Source organism: Lonchura striata, chromosome 5 (genome assembly GCF_050655825.1).
Source record: "Lonchura striata isolate lonStrDom1 chromosome 5, ASM5065582v1, whole genome shotgun sequence".
Taxonomy (NCBI): Eukaryota; Metazoa; Chordata; class Aves; order Passeriformes; family Estrildidae; genus Lonchura; species Lonchura striata.
Genome location: NC_140707.1, coordinates 66,968,511 through 66,993,631, shown reverse-complemented (window position 1 = coordinate 66,993,631; position 25,121 = coordinate 66,968,511). Strand labels below are relative to the sequence as shown.

The following is a 25,121-nucleotide window of genomic DNA, read 5'->3' as shown; positions in this document are numbered from 1 at the left end:
TCCAAAGGTAGCAAAAATAATTTTCCCTACAAGTCACAATGCATGGCTCTGGAAATACTCTTTTGCCATGATGCAGCATGCAGTAAGGCTGGACTTGCCCACCACTTCTTCAGTTACATTTTTGGGAAGAAAAAATACATGTGTTAGACCCACATGTAATAGACCTCATTTTCTCCTGACTATACCTTGCACTCATTTTGATTTTTATTTCCTTCCCATTTCCCATGCTGTGAAAAGTAGATTAGACAACTTGTACAACCATTAATGGGAAAACTACACTGTAAATATTTTCCATGCAATAGAAATGAGATGTTAATCTATGTACAAGTTTGTTTAAGTGATTTTCTAAACTGTGAGCCTTTACTTGCTGCTTTGTAGGTGATCCTAAAATATTCCACGTAGTTTGTATTTGCCAGGTTTCTCTCTTGGGAAGCAACTTTGCATCTCTTACAGTCATCATTATTCACCTCAACCTGAAGATGCCACCTTCTTAACAACACCACCTTCTTTATGTTTTATGCTTGAAACATAAAATTAAACATACATATGTACACACAAATCTATATGTGTTTTTTACTTGTTTCTTGATATATTTAAACATGTAGTTCTGCAGAATAAAACAAAGGAAATCTACCTGGGAGCTTTTACATATGACAGCTACTCTGTGTATTGCAAATACATAGAATATGGGCTCCTATTTTGATCTATTTTAATCTCTTGAAACTAGTGCCTAAATCATCACAACTCTGATTTTATTGAATGTATTTCCTAGCTGTTCTGATGCTAAAGAACCCAACGGTGACAAGTTGTAATTAATTCTTCAAGCAACTACAACTCTATGTTACTCTATGCATCTAATGTTTGCATCTGATACCAGGAATGCATTGCTATTAATGCACATTTTCTTCATGACATGTTCTGTGATGCCAGCATGCTGTAATGAACCACTGAACATGATTACTTTCCCAGCAATAATAATAGCAGTGGTATGAAAGCAGTGAGACTGTTACTAAAATCATGTTTAATAAAAAGATCTAAATTGTTTTTAATTAAGCCTCTAAAATTGTTCTTCATTCATTTTTTTTTAAACTCTCAGTAAACCAACTCTTGGTTTCTTTTTAAAGGAATAATACAGTTCTTGTGACTCCTCTCTTACAAACAGTTCTTTTGTTCAGTTCCTGCAATGTATTTTATCTCTTTTTGTGACAAAACTCATTCTTTCAGGTTGCTGAATCAGCCTCTTAAAAACTCCTTAGGCTACCATCATTCCAACAGAGAGCAAACTTGCATTAACTAGAGTACCAAAAACCTGTTTAATAAGGTTTTAAAGAGTGTCTTAAGAGACCTTAATGATTCACTGTAATAGCAATACAGAGGAGAAAAAAGTACCTGGCTCTTTTTTTCCCCTCATCTTGCTATTTCTTCAAGTGCTCTTTTGGCCAAGTGCAGCTCATCAGTGACTGCTTCCAACATATGCTGTCTTCATCTTTTTCTATTTCATAGCCTGTGGAGCTTTGATCTGTTTTCAAACTGACCACCTTTCCAGAAACTTCTTTTTCTCTAGCCCTCTAAAATCCTTCCAAAACACTTGGGGTTCTTCTATGATTCTTTTTTTTCCTGCAAAATCCATTTATTAAATAAAGGAAATAAATCAGAAATTGCATTCAAATATTCAAATTGTGAACAAGGAGCTAAGTTTCCCTAGTTAGTGGTTTTGTCAGACAGATCTGTGGTGTAATTAATCAAATAAGATGTTTATTGTGGAAAGAATGGGATAGGGCAAATCTGCAAATGATTATCTAAATTTTGAGAAATATGTAGGTGCTGGAAGAAATAGTTCTACCTACTGATTTACTTGAAGCACCTGTGGTCAAATGGAAACATCTTGTTCCAGCTAATACAGATTTGAGTTAAAGTGTTAAAATTGCATCAGCTGCTAACTTTTGTGCACTGGTCTAGCTTGGGTAACATTGTGCTCAGTCATCTGACTTGAAAAGAACTGTAAAAAATTGCCTTGCTGCCACTGTGCTAGCAATCTGCAGAAATATCCTCTACCTGGTCAGTGAAATAGGATTGCTGTACTTACTGTTCAGATTGTAAATTGAGGCTGTTGACACCATCCTTTCACTGAGCTGTTCCTGAAGTTTCTCAGCACCATGGAGAGTTTTGAAGTTCTGAGAAACTTCCAGCATTGAAACAAACTTGTTTGCCTCTCTCAGGCTGGTTAAGTTTTCTCTGGCATTTGTTTATATGCTGTTCTGCACACTTATTTCCTTTCTCCCAAAGGAAACCTTACCCATATTACAGGAATTAATTTTACAGAGCATGTCCCCTGAAAAGCTTGAATTCCTCCCATTTGCATGCCCTAAAACAAAGACTTATTAACAGATTTGAATGCAAGGGAAGGATGGCACAGTTACTTCTCAATACACCTATATTATTATTATTCAAAGTGCTTTCCTGAATGCATTAATTGACTGTTTCAGCAACAGTTAATGACTTACATGATGGTTGGGAAGTAAACGTCAGTAGAATTTTTTCTGAGTACAGAAAATGTCCCAGTGTCCCATCAATCTCTGGGTGAGAAAAGCAATCTCTTGTAAAACAATAGGAAGTCCCAAGTCCCCCATGATGAGGCTCAGCAGGAGAATATTGCCAGAGACCTGTGTGAGATTCATGTGTGCTGTGCTCCCTCCCTACTGTCAGATGAGACTATCAAAGATGGGTGTTTTTTTCAACTCTACTCACTAGATTTTTCATCCAAAGTTTGCTTCAAGAAAACTTGCATTAATACATGGAACATATTGTTGCCTTTACTGGTACTTTGTGGCCCAATATTGTATCTGAAGTACTTGCAGATTAAATGTACAGATTTCTGTACCCTGTAGGAAGTGCTTGCTATCAGAATAAGTCACACAAGACTTTTCTTTGTGGTGGAAAAAGCCCATTCTTTATTCACACAATTAATTTTTATGCAGTTTTACAGGCCTCATGTATGACTCCAATTGGTTAGTAGTTTTCTTGCCAATTACTTTATTGGTTAGTAAAAGGTTTTTTTACTTGTCCATCAAATCTCTCTACTCTTAAATTCTTTACATATTTTCTTCACTGGTTCTCATGGATAGATTAGTGTTTATGCAGGTGTTAGCTGTTTTTCACCCAGGAATAGATTGTTGTATTAAGGAACTGCTCACACCAGGATTGCTTTCACATGGGAATTTGCAAAGTCCTAGCTTGACAAGGCCAGCCACTGACATAACAGAGCAGGCTTGATTTTATGAAGCCATTCTTTTATAATTTTTCTACCTGGATGCAACAATTTGTAGTGGAAAGGAGAATACATATTTATATTTTTAATGTAAACTAATGACTGTTCATCTCACTGGATTATGTTTCTGCTCATTCAGTTATTGCATGGCATCCCATGGAATCACAGCAGCTGAGACAAGACTGCAACCTCCTGATATCAGTAATTCATCATCCTGAGACAGGAGGAATCAATCACACTGAATTTTGCATGTGAAGTTGAAAATTTACACTGACTTTCCCTGTAGGTTAGATGTGCAAGTAGTAGTGGCAGGCACAGTCTGGTCTTGTTCATTAAGATGTTCAACTTTTTCCAAAAACCCAGAGCACTGATAAACTCAACTTCCTTTTCTTCAGCAACCACCATTCTTCTATTTTGTGTTGTGCAGAAGTCGTAACAGTAAGCAGCATAATTTTTCCATTGTTGTAGCCAAGGTTGCTAAGAAATCAGCTATCATTTGAAATCTGTTTAGAATCTACCTTTTTTTTAGAATGTATCTTTTAGAAATCTGTTTAGACTCCCCTTGCCTTTAAGGCACATCATCTCAGATTCCATGTACAAACACACAGATGGTGTTTCTATACCTATAAGAAATGTCATCACAGCCCTAATTCCAAAGCACCACACAAAAAACAGAAATGTCTCAATTCTATTTGATTATTCACTTAAATTGAGGTAAGAATTTACCTAGGCATAAAGAATATAATTGGATGTTTCTTTATACTCTGTACAGCAGCAAAGCAACCAGAGAAGATGGATCCTGCCAGCAGAATTCTGAAATCAGCGTAAGTACCACATGTATTTACTTCATGTCTTCTCACAGACCACGTGTAACATCCTAGAAGAAATGGATATATGTGATTGGAGGAAGCATTAGAAAAATTAATAGGCAAGAGAAATTAGGAGAGTCATGAATAATAATTAAAAGAAGCAAATAACATAATGAAAGGAAAGAGTAACTTCCCAAGTCATTTGCTCACTGGGCTCTTCTTCTGCCTTGTTAAAATCTGTCACTTCTCCCTGGAAGTGTTGAGTGTTTTTAAACTCCTAGGAAATCTGAGAGCTGCCAGAGCCTTAAGAGCTGGTTCCTTCCTGCTTTATCCCCAGTGTCACTGCCTCATCAAGGCTAAATAAAGTTTAAATTAGTCACTGGGGTGTCAGGGCTGCTACTGCCAGAATTAGACAGTGCCTTTAATATTGCCCACTGTTCTTTCTTTTCAATCGTGTTCTCCCATTCTAGTCTTGTTCTTGTGTGCAAATTTTATTCTTCAAGCTTTCTTTTTCCAATGTTTCAAATTTTTGCAGTACATCTGTGCCTTTACAAGTCAGAGCCTGTGGTAGGGGTGTCACTGCTATCATAGGTATCAGGTTAGTGATGGATTTTTTTTTTTTTTTTTTTTAGAAAAACTGAATAATGTAGGTCATCTGGTGCAACTCCACTGCTTAAAGCAGTTGTATTATATTCCTCAGCACAGTCAAATTCTGAGTATCTCCAAAGATGTTCCAGAACCCCTCTGGGATACGTGTAACAGTGCTGGTTGGGTCTCATGACAGATTTTTCTCTTTATATCTGATTGGAGTTTGTCTTGCTGCAATTTTTTATGTTGCTTCTTATCCCTTCCTTGTTCACGTGAGTGGAGAGTGTGGCTGTATTTCCTAGTGGCTGTTCATAGATACATTTGAAATGAAAATATCATTCCTTTCTCCAGGCTGAACAAATTCCTGCCCACTTGGCTTTTCCTCATGCACCAAGACCAGGTTGGATGGGGCTCTGCCTGAGCAGCCTGGTCTAGTGGAAGGTGTCCCATAATTGGAATTAGATATTTTTAAGTTCCCTTCCAACCCAGCTCATTCCAGGATTCTGTGCTCATTTGCTCCATCGTCTTTTTTTCATCTCTTTTAATCACCTTGCTGGGATCAGTGCGGGGTGACCACAGGGCTGCAGCAATTCTTCAGTTCTCTCTCTGGATGCTGGTTCCTTCATGTCTTCCTTCTTTCAGGCTGTTCACCTCTAGGAGCATTTACAGACTATGTTCCTTGGAAACAAATCCATGCAGGAAATGCTAGCATGGAAGCCCACCAGTGATAATATTTCAACAGGGTAGTGCAGAGGATGCTCTGCAGAAGGGTCACTCCATGTGTGCCTCCATCCAAATTTTGCTCACAAAACTGGGCAGTTTGGTGACTGAGGGATTGTGGCACTTGCCAGCTAAGTAATAATTCCTCACCTGAGACTATATTTTATGAGGCACTTTGGTAGCCATTTACCTCCTAATGCTCATTAGCAGCAAAGTAAGAATGCTGCCCTGCAAAAACACTGGATAAAAGAACTGTGCTTTGCCTTTACTAATCTGCATTTAAAAGGTGGGCTAAAGATTATCCAAAGTGTTCCTGCATTGCTCCAGAAGTCAAGGAGCTCAGGAATAGTGGACTGCTGTAGCAAGGAAAATCAATTACCCATTATTTCATTTATTCTACCTCAAAACAGTAATCACTTTAACAAATTGTTTGCCTGTACTATACATCCAAAATAGCTTTATTAAGTGCAAGTTCCAGGGGCATGTAACTGTGACAGCCTGGTACTTCACACAGCCCTCACCACCAAGAAGCTCCAATCTCTCTGATGCCACAGGCAGTTGGTTTCCAGTAGCTCTGTGTGAGCCTCTCATGTGCAGTACAGACAAACCCTGAGGAAAATAAAACCATTCACAATGTTTCCAACTGGTTGTCCAATATTTAACACTATAGGCAGTATCTTCCTGGTTACCAGCAACTTACTCTGTGCACTCTGAAAAGAATATTTTTTAATTAAAGAGAGAAAACATTATGTTAATTCGTGTAGGAGTGCCTTTTATTCATAAATTTCACAGAAAAGTGGCCATGAGTTGTTTTTAATATAAAACTTTTGAGAACAACAACAAATGCAATAGATTAAATGGCAAAAATATTTAAAATGTCTTTTCTCTAGCATGATTTAATCAAAATTATATTACACAATTAGTCATCTGTTTGTTTTATAATACACTGTGGAAGAGGAGACAAAGAACTCCAAATAATCATTGAGAAAAATGTTATTTAAGTACTTTCAGGAAAAATATAATTAGTTAACAGGATCTTTCTACACTCTGATAGAACTAAAATAAAATCAGTGACATTGCACCAACTGTGAGCATTATTATTCTAGACGCACAAAATATTTTTTAAAGAAACATTCTTAATTTAAGGCAAAGTGATTCCATTATATGCTTATGTCTATCCCTTTCCTAATGTAACGAATATGTAATTGGAGAGCAAACAGTATCTGAACTGACTTAATGACTGTATTCTATAAAATATTTTTAATCCAAAATCTACAAGGAAAGGGAATATAGTATTTTTTGAGGCCACTATAGGAAAGCAACAGAATGGGGAAAAATTGATGGTGGGGAGGGAAAGAAAGGATATTTCCTGACTTCTAGGAAAAAACAAGAAGACTGAATGGTTTTCTATGAAAGGAACTAATTTATTGTAATATTTTTATGAATGGTTTTCAGGAAAAATGAATCCATCATACCTGTTCTTCATAATCTGTGAAATTTCACTATAGGTGAATTTAGCCTGCTGTTACTCAAGCTGTGACATCCCTGGAGACATCTCACAATGGGAGTTGTCAGCAGGGCCATCATTCCAAAAACTGGTAGGGAACACATTTGGAGACGAAGCATTTTTCAACAGAATCATGTATCATGCAGGATATATTGCTTTCAGATTTATCAGAAAGGCTGAAGAGCAGCAGGGATGTCTGCCACATCTGTGTAAAGTCATTACATTCAATTCGAATCTCATATGTGGAGAAAAAGCAAATAACAGAATTGCGGTCTAAAGGAAAACTGAAAAGCAAGAAAGCTTCACTGAAGTAAATGTCTCACATTCTACTCAAATCCTGCCTTTAGTTTTTCTCAGAAGCACAGCGCTATGAAACAGTTGAAATCTGCCTGCTGCATATTTAAACAGCTGCAAGTTTGTTCTTCCAAAGTTCAGGGTCCCGCCTCTGCTCCTCACCAGGTCCGTGCCCCCCAGGATCACAAACTCCCCCAGGGCACAGTCACTCCAGCCCAGGCTGCTCCACTCTTAACTTCTGATGAGCTTGTTTGTGCATGTGAGCTCCAGGTCCAGTAGCCCTCCTCCCCTGGACCAAGAAGTGGTTCCCAGGAATCTCCTGGATTGCTCACAGCCAGCAGTGCTCCCTCCCAGCAGACATCCCAGAGGATGGAAACCCCCACCAGGATGAGAGCTTGGGAGGTGCTGCTGGAGCTGAAACAGGAGAACCAACAGGGCCTGCAGATCAGACTCCTGGAGCAGATCCCAAGCATAAGGTGCCCTCTGTTGGTGTGGTCTTTGATTTGTGCCCAGGAGCTCTCAGCCTGTTCCTGGCTGCTCCTCAGACACAGCTCTTCACAATCAATCCATTCCTTAACACAGAGGACAACACACACACACCTCCTGCCCAGCCTAGCTCTGTAAATATGCCTATTTACAGGTATTTCCCTGTTGCTTCCCAAAATGTTGGTGTTTCCTGGCTCCTCTCTGACACTTGGGACTACATCCCCTTTCCCTGTAAAATCTAATTTAAAGGTCTGCTTCTAGGTCCAGCCAGAAGGCTGCAGCCAGATGGGGTTTGTTCTCTTCTCCTAGGTAACAAGTGATAGGACAAGGAAACAGCCTCAAGTTGCACCAGGAGAGGTTTAAGCTGGATACCAGGAAGAATTTCTTCCCCAGAATGACTACCAAGCATTGAAGAACAGGCTGTCCAGGGAAGTGATGGAGTCATCATCCCTAGATGAATTTAAAAGACACATGGCTCTCAGGGACAGGGTATAGTGGTGGTTCTTTTATGCTACACCAAGGAGACAACTAGCACTTTTTTTAATTTGCAGCTTTGGGGGGTTTGCCCACTTTGTGCACAGAGCCCTGGGACCTCACTCCTCAGGAGGGTTTGCCCTTGGTGTGATGATGCCCTGGACCTGCTGAACGGGGTGGAACAAAGGTTGAGACTTCCAGCTGGGTGATGTCACTCTGATGGCTGTGACATCCCTGGAGACAGCTCACAATGGGAGCTGTCAGCAGGGCCATCATCATCTTGCCAGCCAGGATATGAGGCTCTGGTGGTTGTGACATCATTCAGGACAGGGGAGGCACAATGGGACCTCTCACCAGGGGTATCCACAGGCAGCCTCAGCCCCACTGCAGCTGGACTTTGGCAACTGGCAAGTTGTAATGCAGGGGAAAGGTTGGGCTGGACAGGGGACTAGGGTGATCCCCAGGGTGTTTCTAACCCAAAGAGAGAGCTGAGTGCCCAGAGAGACTCTGAGAATGAGCTGGGTGCCCTCAGCTCCCCTATTCCCTCCCACCTGATAAGCCCCCTTTTCTCTCACCTCTTTCAGGCTATGTCCTTGGTAACAACGTTGTTTCTGCTTCTGCTGGCTGTCCAGCCTGTCCTGAAGGTGGATAGCTCAAAAGACATGGCCATAGCCAGAAAGATGCTGGAGCGTGAGGTGCATCTGCGTGAGGAGATGATTCGCCTCATCCAGGAGCTTGAGGAGAGCAGAGCAGAAGACACGCTCCTTTCTGCATTGCACTGGCAGTGTCTCTTCTGGACAACTCTAGCAGCCCTGGTCCTGGTCACTGTGGTCCTCTGGCCAGCCAGGCCAGGGATGCTTCATGAGCCTCCTCAATTATTCAAAGCCCACTGTTCTGGTGTCCCACAAGATGTCTCTATGTTTGAAATCAAGCTGATATTTGGTGAGCAAAATGCTTCCACTGGAAGCAAGTGTCATCAAAGGCCTCTAGTCTGTGATTCTTTGAATCATTTGTGCACCTTCACAAGGTTAAATAGATTTGTACAGAGCCAGAAGGCACAAGTATCTATGTGGTAGCAGTGGTAATGTGCCAACAGACTGCTCTCTTTGGAATAATATAACCCTAAAGATTCCTCTTTTTTCACAAGTGTCATCAGAGCATCAGCCAGTCCAGTCTACCCATTTCTGCTGTCATAATGCACGTGTGAATCTAGAGATTTGCACTTTTCCAGGAATATCATTGTATGAGAAACAACACTTCTTTGTTGTGAAACCCAGGGGTGGGCACTTGGGCACACAGGAGTATCAGCACTGCAGACTGTGAGCAATGCAGATCTGGGACTCCAGTGTAGCCTTTTTGCTGGCTTTTGGAACACATTGCTCTGCAGGCACAGCATTGCCACTTCCAGCAGAGCCAGAATGATTCTACAGGGATCAGTGTGGAGACCTGTGCAGCTCCCAGTTACAGTGATGCTTTTGGGCAGCAGGAGATGAACTGGAGAAGGTGGCAGCAAGGATGGAGCCATGCCAGACACCAGGCTGCTGTCATGCTGGCTCAGGTCAGGATGTGCCCAGTGAGGTTTCTACGGATCCCCTCAGGATGGTGCCTCGAGAGAGCTGCCCCCAGCTCCTCTTGCAACCCTAGAAAGGTGCTGTGAATCACCTTCAGCACCTTCACCCTAGGAAGGTTCTGAAGAATCAGGAGTGTGGGGGTTTGCTCTTCTCTTACCTCCTCTTTTTCCTCAGGCCCTCAGGAGGAGCTTCAAGGCCCTCAGGATGACGCTTCAAGACAATGAAGGGAAAGGGTTTAGACTGCTAAGTAAATAAAGAGCTACCCATTGGGAACATGAAGTAAGGGTTTTCATTGAGAAATCATGAAGAAATCTTCATGAAGAAATTTTCACTAACGGGGAGTGCTGCTGTAATGAGAAGGTATCTTAAAAAACAACTCAATTAGTGCAGGGTATAAAAAATGTCTGCAATAGCAAACACCAAGAAACCTAGGAAAAAATCCCAGGCTGTGTTACTTTAACACCTTTAACCTTGCTGCTGGAAAAGGATCAGATTCCTTTTTCACACCAGAATACACACCTCAATTGAGATTTTGAGACAGAATGTGCAGTGTGGGCACAGGGCTGTTTGTGACAGCAGCAAACTCAAATGTTGGTAATGGCCTTTCCAAAGAGAACAGACCCATTTCCCTGCTCAGATTTAATGTGCAGTCTTGTCCAGCATCTCCAGCTCCATAAGCCTGGCACAGATGTGGGAGCAGCCCATGAAAGGAAGCTGTGACCCAGGAGGGGATGCAGCAGCCCATGAAGGGATGCTGTGGACCACAAAAGGATGCTGCAGCCCATGAAGGGATGCTGTGGACAACAAAGGGATGCTGCAGCCCATGAAGGTTTGTTGTGGACCACAAAGGGATGCTGTAGCTCGTGAAGGGATGCTGTCTGTTCCTGGCAGCAAGTTGCCATAGCTACAAGGTGAGGTGCTTTGGGGGAAAAAAGGAAAATATGAACTCTGGCAGGCCTGCCAGTTTGCAGCCTGCCCTGGGAGCCACAGTGATGCCTTGTATGGACAGGACAAGGGTAGGAGAAGCTCTAACCTCTCAAAAAGCCACTGCTCATGTCAGGGCTTCTAGCTTTGTTTTCAGATGCAAATTTAGAAGGGGAAAAAATTATTAATTCAAACCTGATTAGTTCATTTTCTCATTCCTCACATACATTCCTTAGCTTAAATAAAAAGGGACAGTAAGATTATGCTGGCAAGGGGAGCTCACAGCATTCTCCTCACAGCAAACACCAGATTTTGTGCTACAAACATGGGAAAACAGCCTGTGTGTCATGAGAGAGCAAAGTGTCTGCTCCTTCCTTCTGCTGACTGTCCAAACCTTGTGCTGCTGATCTTCAGTGAGACATATTCAAGACTTTCAGGCTTCAAGTGCTTTATTGGTTTTTTGGTGGTTTTGTTTCTTTGTTTGGGTTTTTGTTGTTTTGTGTGTGTCTTTGTTTTTGTTTTTTGAGGGGTTTTTTGTTTTGTTTTGTTGCTGGTGTTTGTTGTGGGTTTTTTTTTAAATATTGCATTCTAGAATAATTTGAATACTGTGAAAACTGCTTCAGGGGAGTGGAATACTATAAAAAATTTTCTTCACTTGAAAATGTGGTTAAGCCCTGAAACAGTCTCTCCAGGGAAATGGTTGAGTCACCATCCTTGGAAGTATTCAAAGAATGAGTAGACATAGCACTTCACAAAATGGATTAATGGGCATAATGGTGTTGGGCTTAAGGCTGGCCTTGAGGATCTTGGAGGTCTTTTCCAACCTTAAGGATTCTCTGATTTTATGACTGGCTTGAGCCTACATTAGTTGACAGCTCAGCTGGCAATCTCCTGGCTTGTTTGCTTCTGAAAATCCTTTGGCCATGCCTTCACTGCAGGACCAGCTACTCCTGCTCCCCAGAAGTCCTTCTGAGGGGCAGGTTCTGGGAATGGCCAGCCTTCCCCAAAACTGTGATAAAGAAAGATGGAGAAAATCTGATTTTTTGGAAAAAGGTATATGGTTCTGTATGGCCTATTTTTCAAACTCATGTAACTGCAGCACTTCAAATCCTATTGGAAATTATTTATACTCTAAAATTGAAGAAAAATTATGCACCCAGAGTTCGAATGGAATATTAAAAGTCTGTGTTTGAGGACTTACTACGAATCCTAAGGGAAGTGGCAATTTAAATTGGACAGATCCATCTTGCAAATTTCTGGAATATTCATTGCCACAGAACTATTGTATCTTTTTCTTTATTTTTTTTTTCTTTTTTGTCTTAATTTGTCTATAACCTGTTGCTCACAAATGTAGCCAACCAAAGTAAGATCACAATTTTAGGTTAAGTTTTTTTTTTTTTTTTTCTTTTCCTCTTTATGTGGAATTTTGTGGAATTAAAGCTTGGGAAATATTTTACCTCTCTCTGTAAAAATATTACTGCTCCATTCAGTATTTTGCATGGTCCATAGAGCCTCACGTTTGTCAATAGGACCAAACTACATTAAAGCATTTCTTCTCAGGCTGTGAAAGTGGTCATGATCAACTAACACCAACTACCAGCTTCACTCAAAAAAACAGCAATTATTTTCTCCTGCCTATTAAATACTGCATGTTACTTGTGTTTTCTAAGAGAAAGATTGTGACTTTGTGCATTTTTGTTAAATCTTTCTATGACTCCTGAATACACCAGTATTGCCACAATGCAATTTTCATAAAGGTATTCTGTTTTCTTGCAAGTTGTAAGTCTCCAAAGAGGATGAAAACCCTTTTATATATCATAATATTTTGATTTTTTTTTTCTGTTTGTTTGTTTCATTTTGTTTTGTTTGTTTTATTTGCAAAAACTAGAACAGTTTGCCCTTGTCTGTGGCAAGCTGAGTTCTTTGTGCTCCTTCCTGAAGGATTGGTTTCAGGGCCTGCATCATCCAGTACCCCAATACGTTTTTAACCAGGAACTATTTGGGCACTAAAACCCAACAGCAGTAGACAGTGACCTACTTTAAACTTGAGAAGAACAAGTACTTTGCCCATGATAAGTACCTCCTTGAGCATCAATTGATAGGAATCCAAGCTATCATAAATTAATTATTTTTCTCACAAGGAAAAAAGGGCATCATGCTTTCCTTTTTTTTTTTTTTTTTTTTTTTTAAATAACAGTTCTTCACAATGAGGTACCCAACTGATGCAGTCAGGAGAGATCAGTAAGAAGAATTTGCTACCTTTTCATTGTATCACTTGTACAATGAAGCCAGTTGCTGCTGCTTGGTCATTTTATTTCTCAAGATAAAGTCACATCAGCTCCTCTACTACCTTTATATTTAATTTCCTGAATAGTCAATGCCTTTTAAAGAGTGCAGTGCTGGTCTTCCCCAGCCAATGTTCCTTCAAGGTATTGTGAATCACAGAGCTAGAAAAGGCAGATGTGCAGGGAAAAGTGACAGATTTTGCTGTCCTATTTATGGCTCAAGTCAGGGAATAAAAGTAATGAACAGGTTACAATGCAATATGGGAACCCCATTGTCACTTAACAGCAAACTCCTTTCATTATTTACAAAAAGCTTTAATGTACTTGTGGATATAAAAAGTGAGTGGCAAGCCAACAAAGGAGTTATTTTGTACCTCTGAGATGCCATTGATTACTCTGACCTAGAGCAGCTGGTGAGGATGTATTTTCTAGGAACATTTCACCAGCTGGAAATTACTGTACAAGAACATGTCAGCTGCAGTGAGGAATCCATGCACATAATGCTTCAAAAGGTTTTCCTAGAACCTTTTATTTCAGCACAAAAAAAAAAGTGCACCATGGATGCCCTACCAGCACTGCCATTTTTTCAGCTAGAGTTCACCTCAGGCAGGAAGGGAGACACTTTGCTTCAAATTTAGAGAGGAGATGCTGCTGGTTTCTTGGAGGAGCTGTTGACTCCCATCACACCTGCTGAGGTCTTGGTCGCAGACACAGCATGACTGCAGACGCACTGCATGTACAGGAAGATTTGGAATGCCAACCCACAGCTAAATCTACTTGTGCACACCTGCTCTGGTGCCAGCTGGGAGTTGGCAGTAATAGCTGGGAGATGCTGAGGAGCATGTTTGCACGTTTCCATTCAGCTGGTACTGCCCACAGGTGTGTTTACTGAGCAGCACTGCAAAGATGGAGCACGAGGCTTTAAATTCATCTGTGACTTTACCCAAATGTCACTCACAGTTGGATATCACAACTTACCTCCTCAATAGCCAAGCCTCTAGACTTTAAAACCCCACAGGAGGGAGCATGTGCTCAGTCCTTGTCACCCTGGAGGATCATTATTTCAGCTGAAAGTCAATTGCATCCAAAGACAGAAATAAGCTCCACATCTGCTGGAGTTTCTGAGCTGGGCACAAAAGTTCCCTCATTATCTACTAAATGTGAGGTGGATCTGACCAGAGACAACAGCAAAAGCATGTCCCCTCTGGAAAGAGTTGTTTAATGGACAAAAGTTTCTTTCCTTTGGCAGTACAGAAGAGCACAGCAATGAAAATTACTACAGCAAGTCACTGCAATACTTCCCCTCATAATCTCTGCAAATAAAGAGGGATTTGAATACCCTCACCTTTCTTAGCAGAAATCCCAGCAGATCCTCTTGTCATTAACGTCATATAAGAGGATAACCTGCTTCTGGCTTCTCAGATTCTTCTTAGGTTGTTGATGCTCGTCTTTTCATCCCTTTGCAGGAATATCAAGAATAAAATATGAATGAGCACTCTTCAGAACAAAATTGGCTGCAAATGGTATCTAGGGATAAGGAAATAGCAAGAAAGAAAAATTTGCATATCTCTTGGATATGTATTGGCTTCTCAGACTTAAGAAAGCTGATTTAAGTTGGGAAAACTTTTCAAGGAATAATTGCTTTTGTTTATAATGAGCTGCAGCATAGCCTGTGTGTGACGGCTAGAATATCTTTGCAGCCTAGATCTTCCCAAAAATAATAAATACTCTTTATTATTGGACATAAAACTATACATGACAGTCCATAGTAGTTTTTAATTAAAATATTTGAAAATGCATGTTAGATATTGCTTTGGTTAGTGTTGAGAGTTTAACATTGTTCAGATTTCATTCCTTAGAGGAAACAGTAAATTAAACTTTTCACATACTGTTCTCACAGTCACTTCTACCAGTCAGAGGCAGTCCCTTGATATTTTGGTTAGCATAACAATTCTTAAATGCACATGATACCACTCAATATCAAATTATGAGGTATTCATACTCTGAAAATATTTGAAAGAATATTCTTGTATATCTCCTGTGCTGCTTTTATGATATAGCCTGGATCTACCCAGTACCATGCTGCCATATTGTCTCTTCAAATGTCCTGCTCTTGGAGGTTGCCAGCATTATTTGTGTCAATTTACCACTCCAGGGGTAGAGGAGGGGACAAGAGAGGCTGTGATCAGATAGAGAATCAAGAAGGGCAGGGTTCCAGTCCCTCCAGTGCAGCCTCATGGTGCAGCATGAAGTCCCCAGGAAAAGCCCCAGATTTCTACTGAAGGAGAATCTCTAACCACCATCACCTGCCCTGAAACACCACTGAAACCTGCCTAGTGGCACTGTGACACTGTCTGAAAGAAGAAAAATGTCACTGATTATGATTATTACCCATGGCATTTAAGACACCAATCACAGGAAAAGTTTGGATGATCCACATCTTGTCACTCCAGGGGTAACCATACTCCAAATCCCATCATTGTGCACATCCCTCAGCCACTCCCTGCAGCCCCATAACATCTGCATGGGGGCAGAGTGAGACCTCAGCTCTCTCCTATCTCCTGGCAGAGACACACCATGGGTGGGCTGGATCCAGACAGGTTCTGATGGTTCCCTTCATTTGGAGTACCCCGTGTCACTACTTGGTACAACTGGATTGTTAATAACTGTAATAGCAATAAAAATGATCAATAAAAGTTCAGGAATGCTTTGTTACTGCAAGGAATTGCATCAATTACAAGCTGTGAAATCTCTCCCTGCAAAAGCAGCACGAACCAGAGTTACTTGCAACCTCAAGGCTTTGTTCCTTTTTTTTTTCTTGAGGGTTTTTCCCTTTGGGAAAAAAAAGTTGCCAATTAACTCAATCCTGTTAAATGTGGCATGAAGCAACTTACTGAAGGATGAGCTTAGGAGAAAAGATTGCATAATTAATTACCTGTAACCAGATACAGGAAAAAAGGGTGTTATACTTTCACACCAAAACTAAACTCAGTTTACTGATTGCCAGAAGTAGTCATAGCAAGGAAGGATCACTCCATACAGGAACCCTTCCTCACACTTTTTCCTGGACATCTGTTATTGATCAATGTTAAAAACAAGATGTTTTTCTAAGTAGAACTTTATTCTAAAGTCATAAGTGCTATGACTCATAAATTATATTTTAAAATACACTTTCTGGATGAAGGAATGGTCTATATTTCTTAGGAGAGAGAGAGAGAATTTGTGGAATAAGCAGGAAGCTGTCATGCTCAGTTCAGGACTGCTCAGATCTGATACTTTGCAAACATTCAGAAAATTTTGCACAAGTGACCCACAGCTCCATTTTACATGGAAGACATCTGAACAACAACTTCCACAGAAGTACCACACTCCATCGTGCTGGAGCTGATCCTTTCCAAATTTTACAGTATTGTCCAACTAAGTAGGAATTCATGCCTAAGTTTTCCACTGCAAAACACTTCTGGTCCAAGAATATATTTATTCAAATCACATAGAAAAATAAGACTGCTTACTGAAACAAACTCCAAGTAAATATATGATTCAGCAACACACAAGAAGATGTTTTGCCAGCACATATTGAAATTGATTCTAATGCAATACCATTAAGGAAAGGATGTGATAAAAGGCAAGTTTATCAGGCAGTTTTAGAGGCACAGAACAATACAATAATGTTGTTACATTAAGTGTTTCTTTTCCAAGCCTCATGCTAATTAGCTGCTTGAGAGGTGCAGTTTTTCCAGGCAAAATGTACTTCTCACTGATGATTTTAGCTTTAAATTGAAAATCACCTTTAATTTTTTGTTTTAAGAATAACAGTATTAGCTGTAGGGAGCTCCTATAAGTGTGTTATGGGATTTTAACACACCATGAAATGTTCCTCTTCTCCTGACAACACTCTGCTGAATGGTCCCAATGCCTGTATACAATATTCTCCAGTTTCCTGTGCCAGTGCAACCAACAAGAACTCCAAGGATGCCATTTCTAGCTGCTGCTCCTGTTGTCATGGAAACAGGTGTCAGAAGTAGGTACTTTTAAACTAATCACAGTTTCATGTAAAAAATATGAGAAACTGTGATTGTGTATGACTGTCCCCCCTCTTCTGTTTTTGGTTTGTTTTTTTTTTAAATACAAACTTTGATAGATGTTTTCCCTCCACTGATTATTTGCTATACTTTTGGTGCACTCATTGGAGTGAGAGTTAATGAGTTCCCATCCATGCATGTGTGAGGTGCTTGGTACAGTCTCCAGGTAACAAATTACAAGTCTTTACCATATCTTTATATAATTGATGTAGTATGAATCTCCTAGAGCTACTGTAATTGTTTTGAAATTCTAATCTATTTTAGCACATTACTGAACACAAAATCCAATCAGTCACTCCTAGTTATTTTCTAGCTGTTTTTTCTGATGAAGTGACACCAGTGTCATACCATAATAGATTGGCTTTCCTCACTTGCTGAGTATCCAGAAGTCATTTCTATTTGGACCAGGTCTGGCTGGGTCCCACCAGCCTTGGCCAGTCTGGCAATATCCACTGGCCAGTGGAAAGAAGAGCAGTTGCAGATGATCCATTATTGTTTTGGGCCAAAAGGAAATGCTGGTCCCAGTTTCAAAAACAAATATTTTTTTCTGTGGGATCTTTTTCATTAAGCTGATCTAGCAGAGGAGACAACCAGCTAGCCAGAAAGAAGAACAGTGAAATTCTGATTTCTGTGATGATATACAAGTTTAATCTGGGAGATTGTGGGTGTGAAACTGTCCATCTAATTTTAATGTAGCTAGATACCTGTGAAGAACGTGATTAGATTGCAGAAAACCCAAAATCATAAGCTGAAATGAAGCATCTGATTTACTAAATGGGCAGGTGCAATCCATATAACAGGAGCAAGTAATCGTGGCTTAGTATCAGAAATAAGAGGCGTGTTACTGTTTCCAGTAGATGCAGGATATCTAAAACAGGGAGGACACAAGCAACCTAATTCATAGGTAAAATTTCTATTTGCCAGAAGAACTAACCAGGTTTTCATGTGGACACCATTTTCTCCCTACCTTCTACCTGCCCAATCACACAGTTCCACCTGACAAAATGTGAGAACTGTGAGACCCACAGGAAAATGTCAGAGATCTCCTAGATGTGATGAAGACAGTACTAGCTAAACAAGAAACCATCACATCTTTTTGGATTACAGGCTCTAGAAATGTCTTCCACAGATAAAAACTTTTGGTGAGATCTTTACACTGAGCAGTACCTTCTTTAAACAACCTGGACAGGCAGAGGAGAGAAGTGCTACTGGGCTAACTGAGGTACAATAATATAAAAGATGACATGAACTGTGTGAGTTCACAACAAATTATCTGCCACACCTAGAGGTAAACTGCTTAATATCCTGCTCAAACCTCTCCAGATACTGCAGAAAGTGTGCAGTTACAATAAACTGCTTTCTGTAAAAGAACAAAGTCTTACTCCTTCAAAAAGCAAAGGAGTTTGTTTCTCCTTAATTGTGCTCTTTGGGTGAAAAGCAAATGAGAAGTATTAAGCAAGTTATCATTCGTGTGTAAATGAGGAAACAATTTCTGGCATTCAGACTGCTGCTAGGGAAAGCCTGCAATGCAGATTGCAAGGCTTTAAAAGCCCAATGACAAAAATCCATAAGAGCTATGATTAATAATAATTTTTCGCTATCATGACAAACTAATCTTACAGAAGACCCAAATGATAATTTTTTTTTCCCCATTTCACCAAGTCTCTGAAGGATCTGTAATCCAGGATGCAGCATATCAGTATTTATTTTATAGATGTCCCTCTGAAGGCAGGGTGCTTTCAGCTGCCAGATAGGCTGTTCATTACACGCTGTGCTGGTGTCTGTCCCACAGCAAATGCAGTGTCCCCATGGCAGCTCCGAGGGAAGGGGAGGCTGCTGGCCCTGCACCACTCCTGAAAATCCTGACCAGACCCACCAGGGGCTGCAGCCCCTGCCCAAACTGAGTTAAACTCAAACATGTCCCCAGTCTGGTCTCACACCTGGTGTCCTGGAGAGGCCATGCAGCTGTGCCACAGGTGGATGGACCCCAAAAATGCACATTTTAGCTTGTCCCCATCCTGTCATTGTCCCGGTATCCTTAATGGACTTTGGACCCATGTACCAGCCTTGTCTATAAACCTGTCTCCATTTGCTCTGGATCTGAGTTTGGACCCTGGGTTTGGTTCATTACTTGCCTGATCTGGGACTGTTGATGACCTCTGTTATCATCATCCATCTCTGTCCACCACATTCAGACAGGACGTGAAGACATAAAGGGATTGTTCTTAAAAAGACAGGCTGAGAGAGCTGGGATTGTCCAGCCTGGAGAAGAGAAGACTCCAGTGTGAACTTAGAGCACATTCCAGTACCCAAAGGGGGTAATAAAAATAAGGAAGCGTGACCTTTTACTCAGGCAGATAGTGATAAGATAAGGGGCAGTGGTTTTAAACAAAAAGATGAAAGATTTAGATTAGATTTAGGAAGGAGTTCTTTACTCAGAGGGTGGTGAAACACTGGAACAGGTTGCTCTGAGAAACTGTGGATGCTTCCCCATCAAAGGTTGGATGGGGCTTTGAACAACTTGGTCTAAAGAAAGGTGTCCCTGCCCATGGCAGGGGGTTTGGAGCAATGTTGTCTTTAACGTCTCTTCCAACCCAAACCATTCCATGAGTCTAAGTTCAGCCATCAGTGAGGACACTCACCAGGCTGGAATCACCTCTGCTCCTGGCTCTTCTTCCCTTATGGAGCAACCAGCCCTTGCTGCTCCCTGACAATTATTTTGCAGTGCCCAAAAATTTATGCAACTTTTAACTTTCCTTCTGCCTTTATTCTACCCATAGGAAAACAGAAATTAATTAATTAAATTAAACTGTTTTGTTTCCTTTGTGAAAAACAACATGTAAGATCATTTTATAACAGGACCTTGATAAAGTATGTACCCTGTTTTTCAGACTTAGCACAAACCAAGGAGTCATAGGGACTGAACTAATCTGTAGTGAGTAGAACTGGGGCTGAAACCTAAAAGATGGGAAAGACAAAAAGAAATCTTTTGTCTTCTGCCAGACAGGCAGGAGCTCCGTAGCACACAGACACAGGCGATTATCTCACCAGCTGTAGAGGCTTTAGCTGCCTGCACAAAAAGAGCTCTTTATTAGCAAATGAGATAAATACACTTAGGTTTTGCAAATAAAGCCGTAGGAGCAGACTAATGCTGGGAGCAGCCTTACACCATCCTTTCCGGGTCAGTGTCCACGGATGATGCAGGGCAAGTTTCTCTTCTCTGTTACCAGAGCTCCCCTTTGTGTCGAACATCTGAGTAACAACTTCAGCTGCACATTTACTGAGCACCTACTTCTGCACAATTTACTGAGCATCTACCTCTGCACAATTTACTGAGCACCCACCTCTGCACAACTTACTGAGCATCTACCTCAGGTCCAGTCTCTCTGTTCTGCCGTGCAAGGGCCATGTGGTCATTAAAGTCAGTGTACAGTGGAGCACATTTATTACATGTTGAAGTGTAAACACAGTACTGAAATACTCTGATAGAAAACTGTGTAACATATTTTCTTCTTACAGCTATAGGAGGGGTTCTGAGGAGAAAACCAAAGCACCTGGCAAAAAAAAAAAAAAAAGAAAAAAAAACCCAACAAAACAAAGGTCACCTGGCAAGGAAAACCACTCTATTGTTGATTCTCAGCCTAAAGATCTCACACCAGGCATTGGGAAACTGCTTTGTCTTTTGACATTTTTGATTTTACCAGATTAATTCTACAAATGCTTGAGCGGCATGTTGTGCTTAATTCACAGGCAGTTGAATTTAGTCTAATGTTTCCGTTTTTGTTTTTTTTTTCTTTTTTTTTTTTTTAAATGGTGTAGAGAACTCTCCAAATAAGCTGTAGGCTATCTGGACTCTTCCAAGAGAGACTCCTGACAATATTACCACTTGCAGGACATGGCACTGCCAAAATATTTATTGAAGAGCAATGGTTTGCAAGGAAGAGATCGATACAGGAGAACTCATGCTGCTTTCTATAAATAACTGGCTCCCTCCAAGCAGAATTGGGAGCATGGAAAGGCCTTGGGCAAAATATTCAAGCCAGTTCCACTCCTGAAACTAAGGGGAGAATGTACTTCCCTGGGAATACTGCCACTGTCTGCATGTGTTCAGCAAGTGCTGTCACTGCCACTTGTCACGAGAGGGTGGGGAAAGGTTCAGTTCATATCCATCATTCCCACAGAACTGGAAAACACAGCACTGCCTTTTACCACGAGTCCTTCAGGATTGTTTAAACACAGCTGTTGGTGTTTTGTGTAAAAGCACAGAGAGAGTGAACTTGTGACATTTGTTACACAGCTTACAATGTGCTTTCTGATCTGTGCAGATTTTCAGCTTGTGCTGACCTTCACCATTACCAAATGCAGTATCTGCCATACCTGTGCAGTCAGGGACATATTCAGGAAATCTAAAACCACATTTGAAGTGATTGCTTTCAGCTGGCCTCTCGACTTCCAGAGGGCTCAGACCACAGGGAATGTGGACATAGCTGCCAGGTAGCCCCATCTAGACCTCACAGAGTAAAATTAAAGAAGTTCTCTGTAAAATTAATATTTTTCCAGGAAAGAAGCACTGATTCATGCTTTTGCTGTGTGAGGAGCATTTACTTTGAGCTTGTGATATAACCAAAATGTTTCTCACTATTTAAGAAAAGATGACTAATTCTTCTTCAGAGCTATATAACAAGAATAGAAATCTATAAAAGTTTTTAAAAAAATCCTAAGCAGCTTTCCTTCTTCCAAGTTTTATTTGCCTTGGCTGGCAGCTGCTGTTACGGTTTGTTAGCTTTTTTTCTCCACGGGGTTAAACACCTACATTGTGACATTTGTATCATTGTACCACAGATGTTGCATCACCTGTGATAACAGAAATCACTGACAGTGATAGAACAAATGGCAAGGTTCTCACCCACTTCAGTGGGCTGGGATGTCACAGCGTGTTCCATCACAACACCACAGCAGGAACAGCACTGACCTAGGATCCTGCCATAGCAGAGTGACACCCAAAACCAAACAAGGGGCTTTTTAGCCTGTTATCTTGGTCAAAGCTTGGATGGTTGGCCCAAGGATGGGGTTTGGTGTGGGTACTCTTCGTATTACTCAACTCTATTTGTCATTTCTTAATCTGCCACAATTAAGTATTTGAGATCTGTGAATTCGGGGGAATTTGACATAATTTTTTCACTTCGGAATTGTCATGAGCAGTGTTTGCTGCCTGTATCTTCAGGAAAACCCCTCTTCCTCCCATCAGAAACATTAGCTCTCACTGGGCACTTAATGTGGGCGTACAAAGTCTCCAGTAAACTCTAGATTAAAAAGTAATCAGGCTGACTTGAATTTTAGCCTATTTCCTTCATGATAGCAACCTTGATGTAACAAATCCCTCAAAAGAAAACAAAATAACATTCTGCACTTCTTAAAATACAGCACTGAAAAAAAATTGAAGTTTTACAAGGAGAAACTGATTGGAGGTTATGTTGTCCTTTTCATGTACTAATTAAGTGTCCATTCTGCTCTGTAAAGCTGATTCAGAAAGGTTTTGTTGATACGCAATGCTAAGGGTTTATAAAATAAATTCAGCTTCCTGGCTGGTCAAAGCATACATTCAAGTTGTACCAAGAAGAAAAGCTTCCTAGGAATATTGTCCTGTGGTGGGATTAGCCCCTGCTCTGGTTTGGCTCAGAGATCCCTAGAATGAGCTGGGCCTGAGGAGGCAGAGGTGAAAATGTTAGAGATGGCCAGAGCAGAGAGCACAGTGTAAATGGTTCAAGGAGGCAATAGCTGAGACAAAAGGGGAAAAGCAACAACAATAAAGGGGATGTGAGGGTGGCTGGACACTGGAATAGGTTTCCCACAGAGGTTATGGGCTCTGCATCTTTGGTCATCTTCAAAGTTCTGGACAGATCTTGCTGACCCTGCTCAAAGTAGAGCAAGTTTGACCAGCAGTTCTCAAGAGGTCCCTTCCATCCTCAGCTGCCCCTACAGCACAGAGGACAGATGGATCCAGAGGTCAGGACTGAAAAGAAGAACAACATTGCCAAAGCTTGCTAAAATAAGTCCAGGAACCATTTTTATAAAGCTATTATGAATGTCTCATATGTTCCAAAATGGATAATTTCTGAAGGGACCACTCATACAATCAAATCCCTAATGCGTAGCAGCCAACTCCACCTAAGGAGTGCTAAAATCTCTAGAGTTCACTCTGTCTTCCTTAGAAAGTAACAGAGAGGCATGGACACTTAAACTATGCCCACATCTTCTGATTTCTTCATACATGAAGACTTTTTCTTCTTCCCTTCAGACATTTCCAGTAGTATAGCTATAGGGAGCACTGTAGAAACAGGACACTGGCTCATGTTCATATATTTGCCCTTCCAGCCCAGAGTATTAAGAACATGCAGTAGGCACCTGCAAGAACTGTAAAAAAAAAAACAACAAACAAACAAAACAACAAAAAAAAACAGGAAAGTACTCCAGCTAACAAGGCTTCAAACACCTTAAATTTTAGATTATACAAAGCACAATGCCAAAGATGGCAGTTGTTAGAGCAAATTGTCCTCACATCTGCCATTAACCCTGAGGACTGAAGTGATCAGCACCAGACCATGGACTGGGAAGTTTGGTATGGACCTGCTGCATTAGGTTTGAATGGTCTAGTTTTAGTAGCAGGGGTGCTACAGGGGTGGCTGTCCAGCAATCCCTGGCAGCTCCAAGCTGGATGTGCTGCTGGCCAAGGCTGGGCCAATTAGGAATCTGTGTGGTATCTCTGTGATAGCAATCTCTGTCATAACATATTTAAGAAGAAGAAATAAGTTATTGTTCAGATGTAACTGCAGCCAGAGAAGAGCAGGATGAGATTATATGATGGGAACAGCTCTGCAGACACCAAGGTCAGTGGAGAAGGAGGGGCAGGAGCTGCTCCAGGGACCAGAGCTGGGATTCCCCTTCAGCCTGTGGTGCAGACCATGGTGAGGCAGCTGTGCCCCTGCAGCCCATGGAGGAGCACAGGGATGCAGAGATCCACCTGAAACCCCTGGAGGAAACCCAAACCAGAGCAAGGGGGTGTCTGAGAAGAGGCTGTGACCCTGTGGGAGGCCTGTGCTGGAGCAGGGTCCTGGCAGGAGCCGGTGGAGAGAGGAGCCCAACTGGAGCAGGTGTCCTGGCAGGACTCTATGGCATGGAGCCCACGCTGGAGCAGCCCATCCTTGAAGGACTGACCACATGGAAGAGTTGCCCACTCTGGAGCAGACTGAAGAGAAGTGTTGCCCACAGGATGATCTCACACTGGAGAAGTTCATGGAGAACTGTAGCAGGGGAAGGACTCCTCTTCCTGAGCAGTGCAGCAGCAATGTGTGATGAAGTGACCATAACCCCCATTCCCATCTGTCTGCACCACTGATCGGGAGGAGTTAGAGCTGGGAAGGAAAAAAAGGTTGGTGGAAGGGGTCTTTAAGGTCTTACACTGCATCTCATTATCCTATTCTGATTTTGTCAGTAATAAATTCAACTGATAGCTCTAATTGGAGTCCAGTTTGCCCATGACAGTATTTGATGAGTGATCTCTCTCTGTCCATATCTCAACTCATGAACTTCATTGTTATATTTTCTCTCCCCTGTCCAGATGTGGAGGGGAGTGAGACAGGATTTGGTGGTGTCTGGCTCCCAGACAGGACCACCCACTACTCCTGTGTAATGCTGTTCACTCACTCTAAGCCCGTCTGTTCAGCTTTAAGCCCAAATTCATCTTGCAGTCAAGCTGCCTGGTTTCCAGTCCAAGCTCAGAAGCACATTTTTATGTCATGGTGATATTTGGGACAGTTAGAAAGAAAGTCTGAGCTCATCCAGATGCTCAGCACAGGCTCTGCTACATGCACCCTGTGGTGCAGTTTGGCAGGACACCAACAGCCCACCAGATTCCTCCATTCCCCACCTCACAGGGCTCTCAAGAGATGTTGTTTGCCCGATGGCAAGTGGACAAATTGGCCAATTCTCCTTCACAGAATGTGTCTGCCAGTCCTATGCTGCTCTGGCGGGCACAAGGGATGCCAGCAACATCCCAGCTTGGCACAGCTCCTCATGGAAGGATTATTAATTTTCTTCTCCTGGTTTCTAGGCC

At 41.5% G+C, this 25,121-nt stretch overlaps 1 long non-coding RNA gene across 2 annotated transcripts; it reads left to right on the top strand.

Annotated features, from left to right (window-relative positions):
* Positions 1-1,396: 1,396 nt before the first annotated feature.
* On the top strand, positions 1,397-16,551 carry LOC146767424 (uncharacterized). Of its 2 annotated transcripts, XR_014955798.1 has the most exons (5): positions 1,397-3,550; positions 3,664-3,706; positions 4,041-4,092; positions 7,982-8,161; positions 8,731-16,551. It is a non-coding gene; the product is annotated as an uncharacterized LOC146767424 (long non-coding RNA). The 2 variants fall into 2 exon arrangements; XR_014955797.1 differs by having other exon boundaries at positions 7,982-16,551.
* Positions 16,552-25,121: the final 8,570 nt, after the last annotated feature.